The following is a 7,028-nucleotide window of genomic DNA, read 5'->3' as shown; positions in this document are numbered from 1 at the left end:
CAGGGCCAGATGGGTTCACAGAGTAGTTGCAGAGAGAACAGTTCAGCCACTTGTCGAAGAGCTAATAATCTCTGAGCTAGATCGCGGAGGATATGTGAATGGAGAGAGATGAAGTGAGGAGCCCCTTCCCCTCCGCATCTGAATCTCCCCCTCCTTGTTCTTCTGATGCCTTCCTCCTCACACCTGGCCTTCCTGGGACACTGATTGAGATGAGCTTTGGCTGAACCTGAATGTGTGTGACGTTTCAGGATTCAGTGACCTTTGAGGAAGTGGTGGTGGACTTCTCCCAGGAGGTGTGGGCACCCCTGGAGCCTGCTCTGAAGATTCTGTACAGAGACCTGATGCTAGAGAACTACAGGAACTTGGCCTCTGCCACGCTCATCTCTTCGTTGGTAGATTTCTGCTGCAAGTATTTCTTAAGCACCTGTTACGTTCTGGGAACTGTTCTTGGTCTTAGGTAAAAAGTAGTGAAGAAGGAGATGCGGCCCGCTCTTGAGCAGCGACAGTGTAGAACAGGAATGGCCACACTTTTCTTTAGAGGCCAGAGAGGGATATTTTTGGCATCATGGGCCGTAGAGTTTCTGTGGCAACTACACAGTATTGCTAATATAGTGCCCGGAATAGTATGGTGTGTAAACAAATACAGTTGTGTTCCGCTAAAAGTTTATTCACAAAAGCAGGTGGCTAATTCTGGGCTCTAGCCATTCATCCCCAGTCTAGCATCTTCCCCTTGAGAATGAAGATTCATCTCTTACGCCCACTTTATTTTCTTCATGATTAGAAGCTTTGGTGTTCTGAAGTGTGTCTCTGAGCTGGGGGCTGAGGGTCCCCCATCCCTATAGGGCATGAGGTGGGGTACATCAGCTCATTGCTCATGGGGTCACACATGTCCATCCTCTGAAGGTGTTGGTCCCACTCTGAGGGGAGGTTGCCTTTTCATCCCTGCACATCCCCCTCATGTGTCTTTCCGTGTGTGCAGGCATCATTTCCATAAACCCAGCCTGCTCACCCAGGTGGAGCAGGAGGAGTGGGGGACCAAGGAAAGGAGAGTTCTGATTCCCCCCAAAACCAGTGCAGGTCAGCCCAGGTGAAAGGGACAACATGCAGGGAATTTCTAAAATGTCATGATTTTTTAAAATTTGAGGTATAGGGGTGCCTGGGTGGCTCAGTGCGCTAAGCCTCTACCTTCGGCTCCAGTTATGATCTTGGGGTTCTGGGATCGAGCCCCGCATTGGGCTCTCTGCTCAGCAGGGAGCCTGCTTCCCCTGCTCTCCCTGCCTGCCTCTCGGCCCCCTTGTGACCTCTCTGTCAAATAAATAAAATCTTTTTTAAAAATTGAGGTATAGTTGACACAGTGTTACCTTAGTTCAGGTGTACAACATAGGGATTTGACAAGTTTTTATGTTATGCTGTGCTCCCCGCAAGTGTAGCTAGCATCTACGACCACATACTACTATTTTACAGTGTCTAAGATGTTATCTTGTCTAAGAAATCATCTCAGGCCACTTAGGATGAGTTTTCTCTTGAAGGTTTGGCTTCCCTTCCTCTCCTTCTTCCTTTTCTCCCCAACTTTCTTTTGCTCCCAGAGAAAGCTCTATCTTGCTTCCTTTTTTTTCTGAACATGTCCACTTTTGTAAATATTGGACCATGGCCCCACTTGTTTATTTATTCATTTTTCTACTGTCCTCAAACTTTGTCAGTGCCTTCTGTCAGACTGTTAGCAGCTGTCTCATTCTTAAGAAAATCATTTCTCAGCATTTCCATCCCTTGTTCCTGTCACCGTCAAATTCTTCATATTGCTGGGCACCTGGGAGGCTCAGTCGGTTGTCTGCCTTCAGCTCAGGTCATGGTCCCAGAGTCCTGGGATTGAGTCCCACATTGGGTTCCTTGCTTCTCCCTCTGCTTCTCTCTCTCTCTCATGAATAAATAGATAAAATCTTGAAAAATAATAATACATAAAATAAAATAAAAAATTATTAAATTCTTCATATTGCTGAAATCCTTAAAGTCTGTCCAACTGCTGGGGCATTCTTTCATATTTAGAGACTCTCATGTTTAGAGTCTGTTTACAAAGAAAAGCTACGTGGGCCTGGCTCTTTGTTTTTGTTTTTAATTATCTGTCTCATCATTTATTTCTCTAAGAACTAAATCTTTCTCCTCCTCTCTCCCATTAATTTCAGATTAAAAGTTTCAACTGAGCACCCAAAAGACCACTGCAAAGCAGAATAAAGTTTGGAAAAAACATCCACTGTCAGGTAAATGGTAAGGTTCATGAGGGCACATTGCTGGTTCTCTGCAGTAGGAGTCTGGGATTACTGTGTCACAGAACGCAGCCACTGTGGGGAGACACTGGGTCCAGTGACCTTCACCCAAAAGAAGTTATTTCTCTGAGTATCATGAATTTGGGGAACCTTCTAAACCAGTTTCAGTATTTATGAAGAGTTCCCACAAGTAAGCAGTTCATAAATATGACTTAGTGAATATTGACGTATAATTCATTTTTTGTTGAAGTAATTATCAAGAAAAATCTACGTAAGCAGCTTTATGAGTGCCCATATGATGGGCCTTTGAGGCAGAGCATTCGCCTTACTTAAAATTAGAAAGAACTCAGGGCAGAAGTAGTGCATGTGCTCTGAGAATGGTAGCAACTTAGCAAGTAGGAATTTTTATTTTTTTTTATAGTGCAGACTTTTTTTTTTTTTTTTTTTAAGATTTTATTTAGTTGAGGGGTGCCTGAGTGGCTCAGTGGGTTAGGCCTCTGCCTTTGGCTCAGGTCATGATCTCAGGGTCCTGGGATTGAGCCCTGTATCGGGCTCGCTGCTGCTCTGCCTGCCTCTCTGCCTACTTGTGATCTCCCTCTGTCAAATAAATAAAATAAGTAAAAAGATTTTTTTTAAAGATTTATTTATTTGTCAGAGAGAGCACAAGGGGAAGTGGAAGGGAGAGGTAGAAACAGGCTCCCCACTGAGCAAGGAACCCAATGTTGGGCTCGATCTTAGGACCCTGGGATGATGACCTGAGCCGAAGGCAGCTGCTTAACCAATGGAGCCACCCAGGCATCCCTAGTGCAGACTTTCTATGGTGGGGGGTAATCCCCGTGAGTGCAGTGAAAGTGAAAAAGCCTTTAGTTATCGCTTATCCCTTACCCAACAGGCACTAAATCCAGCTGGAGAGAAACCCCATGAATACAATCTGTGTGGAAGAGCCATCAGAAGGAATTCTAACCTTGTTTGGCCCAAGAGAAGTTACACAGGAGAGAAAAGAAATGAATGTAAAGAAAGTGGGAGAGTTGAGTTGTCTTTCATCCCTGCAGACTCACGTGTGCTCTCGCGCTGGCAAGAAACCCTGTGCGTGGGAAAGCTTCTGGTCAACACCCGTCCTTTATGACACACGTGCGAATCCACACTGGAGAGAAATCCTATGAGTTTAACCAGCATAGGAGAGGATACACAATTGGGAGAAGCTGTATAAATGCAAGGACTGTGGAAAGACTTCATCAGGAGCAGGAGCCTGACCGTGCATAAGAGAGCGCACACCAGAGAGGGACTCTGTGTGTGATGATTGTCGCAAAGCCTTAAGCAGGAAATTCCATCTGATGGCACACATGAGAACCCATAACGGGGAGAAGCTTTACCATTGCAGTACCCGTGGAAAAGCCTTCAATAGGAGCCTTAACCTGACTGATGACAAGACGGTACATACAAGGAAGATTGACCAGTGTAGCTACTGTAGTAACTTGAGTAGTCACCCACCCCGGAGGAAACATGTGAGTACTCTCGGTGGAGAGAAGCCGTGGGATTGGAAGCACATGGGAAAGCCCCATTGGTCTCACATGTGAGCAACTCTGTGCATATCATTCATCTGAGAAAGCCTTCCATGGGGACTTCAGTTCCTGCATAAAGAAATACAGAGTGGGAGAGAAACCTTACGAGTGTTATAAATATAGAATTGCTTTCAGCAGGGTCTTCTCCTCAAAATGGGAATCTAACTCCTTAGTTTTCAGATCCTGTTTGTGAATAAAAGCACCCATAGAGATCCCCTGCACATCCCTTTAGCTACATTACATGGGTTTCGACCTAAGGTATTTTTTATTTTGGTTTAATTCTAAATACTGTTTCTGTTCGATGTATTTTAATTCAACAATGTCACTTTCTTTGAGCCTATCAAAATACAACTTCATTTAAATTTCACCTGAATTTTCTCCTTCCCCCAGATTTTATGATATCCATAGTTCTTTGGTAGGACACCCATGGTTCCTTAGGTGTGTGGTCCCCCTTGTTGCAATGAGCCAATAAGCTGGACTTTGTTAGACTATAAGTTTTGTCCCTGGTGGTCTTTGGCTGGTTATGTTGGGACAACAATAGTCAGTCATAAATATGTTCTATTCTCTTGTCATCTAAAATGTTTCTAAAAAGTCCTTCTGAAATGTCTTCCAACATATTCTCCTATCAACTCATGATATTTTAAATATGTGTGTCAGGAGGGGTCCAATTTAATTTCCTTCCTGGTAGATAACCAGTTTTCCTAGAACTCTAATCTGAAAGCTCCAGTTTAAAGTTTCTGTGTGCATGTTTTTATGTTTCTGGGCCTTCCATTCTATTATAATCAAATTTGTTAATCCTGTATCAATCCAGCACCATCTTTAATAACTTTATACTATTTTGTAACATCTAAGAGATCCCTACAACCTGTTCTTCAAGAGTAGCTTCTCTCTTCTGTGCCTTTCATTTCTTCATACGTATTTTATAGTAAACTTGCACAATTCCACAAAAAGTCATATTGGTATCATGTCTGACAGCTCATTAGATCAGTACTGTTAGAATTGTTGTTAAGTCTTTCAGGCCTTAAACTCAATAACTTCATTTATTTAGTCATTCTCTAATGTCTTTCAGTAAAGTTTTATACATTTGATAAATACATACATATTTAAAATACTATTTTCTTTTTTTTAAGATTTTATTTATTTATTTGACAGAGATCACAAGTAGGCAGAGAGAGAGAAAGAGGGAAGCAGGCTCCCTGCTGAGCAGAGAGCCCAATGTGGGACTCAATCCCAGGACTCTGAGATCATGACCTGAGCTGAAGGCAGTGTCTTAACCCATTGAGCCACCCAGGCGCCCCTAAAATACTATTTTCTTAAACATATGAAATGTATGGGCATTGGTTTCTTAGTATCTAAAATAACCATCTATATTGACAAACATGGGTCTTGAGGGAAAAGAGGGATCAGAAAAAAGCAGCCTCCAGCATTTAGGGAACATGTGTCGCTGGTGGGATTGTAAAGTGATGTGTGGTCATTTTGATGAAGTTTGGCAATTTCTTTTTTTTTTCCTTAAGATTCTTTAATTAATTGTTTATTTATTAATTGAACAAAGAGAACAAGGGAGCACAAGTAGGGGAACAGTGTGGAGAAAGAGGGAGAAGCAGACTCCCCACCAAGCAGGGAGCCTGATGCGGGGCTCAATCCCAGGACCCTGAGATCATGATCTGAGCCAAAGGCAGACATCCTACCTTCTGAGCCACCCAGGTATCCCGAAGTTTGGCAACTTCTTTTTTTTTAAATTTTTAATTTTTTATAAACATATAATATATTTTTATCCCCAGGGGTACAGGTCTATGAATTGCCAGGTTTACACACCGAAGTTTGGCAATTTCTTAAAACAAATTTGCCATTTGGCCCCCAAGAGAAAGAAAAAAGTGCTTCCACACACAGACTTGCCCACAAATGTTTATAGCATGTTTCATAATACCCAAAAGAGGAAACCCTGAAAGTCCATCAGTTGGAGAATAAGTAAACAAAATCTAGCTATCCATATGAAGCAATATTTGCCCATACAAAGAAATGAAGTTCTGATACATGCTACAACATGAATGAACTTTGAAAACATTATGCTCAGTGAGAGAAACCAGTCACAAAGGACCACATATTGTATGATTTCATTTATATGAAATATCCAGAATAGAGAAAGCCATAGAGTAGGTTCATGTTTGCCTTGCCTAGGGGGTGGGACCTTGATTAAACAGGCATGAAGTATCTTGTTGGGTTGATAGTAATGTTCTAAAACTGGTTTGTGCTGATGTTGCACAGCTACACTCACTAAAAATCATTTGAATGTACATTTAAAAGGGTTGAGTTTTATGGTATGTAAACTATATCTCACTAAAGCTGTTATAAAAGGAGATTCCTTTTATAAATGAGCCACGGTCTCCATTGTGGTGGGATATGTCCATAATACTTAGCTCTGAAGTCATCGTTACAATAGTGGCATTCCTCGTAGGGGACAACAGCATGATCTTTTCTCAAATGATGCGTGAGTTCAGTTGATGAATCCTTTTTGGAGTAGATGCATGACCGAAGAGTATGACCCTTTATAAGCTCATTTATTGGAATTCAGGTGAGGTATTTATTTAGCTTGGAGATGTCATCCTTTTCAGAGTCTTCCTCCTTTTACTCAGTAGTTTCAGTGCCATACTTTCTAATTTGGTTCTTTTCCTTGTGTTCTTTAAAAGTCTTTTTGGACTTATCGTGAGACCTTGAATGGTTTTCTTTCATAGGCTTTGGGTACTTCAAACTAAAACCAGGATGTAAGTTTTCTGGAGAAGGGCTAGAGGTATATGTATCTTGCTGGTCCTTATAGATTATAATTCTCTTTGTATGTTGAGTTTGGCCTGTAGCAGACTTGCTATACTCTTACTCTAATAACAGATGTGTGGATCTTTTGATGTTTTCTGTAGATGATTGTATGTACCAATACAGGCAGATTTCTTCTGCTCCTTTTTAATTTGTGTACCTTTCTTATGCATTTGTTGCCCGACTTTCTCTGACTGGGGCTTGAACCATATTGACTAGAAGTAGTCCTATAGGTACTCTTGTCTTCTTCCTGATCTTAAAGGGCATTTTTTTCATATTTCATCTTTAATTGTGGTGTTCTCTATAACATTTTTGTAGATAACTTTACTAGGGTAAGAAAGTTTGTTTCTTTTTCCTAGGATATTGGTTGGCATCCTTACTCATGAACAGATGTCGA

At 41.6% G+C, this 7,028-nt stretch overlaps 1 long non-coding RNA gene across 2 annotated transcripts; it reads left to right on the top strand.

Annotated features, from left to right (window-relative positions):
• Positions 1 to 253: 253 nt before the first annotated feature.
• On the top strand, positions 254 to 4,190 carry LOC132010952 (uncharacterized). Of its 2 annotated transcripts, none has more exons than XR_009402312.1 (3): positions 254 to 392; positions 2,181 to 2,255; positions 3,154 to 4,190. It is a non-coding gene; the product is annotated as an uncharacterized LOC132010952 (long non-coding RNA). The 2 variants fall into 2 exon arrangements; XR_009402311.1 differs by having other exon boundaries at positions 2,181 to 2,262.
• The last annotated feature ends 2,838 nt before the right edge of the window (positions 4,191 to 7,028 follow it).

Source organism: Mustela nigripes, chromosome 2 (assembly GCF_022355385.1).
Source record: "Mustela nigripes isolate SB6536 chromosome 2, MUSNIG.SB6536, whole genome shotgun sequence".
Taxonomy (NCBI): Eukaryota; Metazoa; Chordata; class Mammalia; order Carnivora; family Mustelidae; genus Mustela; species Mustela nigripes.
The sequence above is the reverse complement of the archived record's forward strand: the minus strand, read 5'-3'. Positions and strand labels throughout refer to the sequence as shown.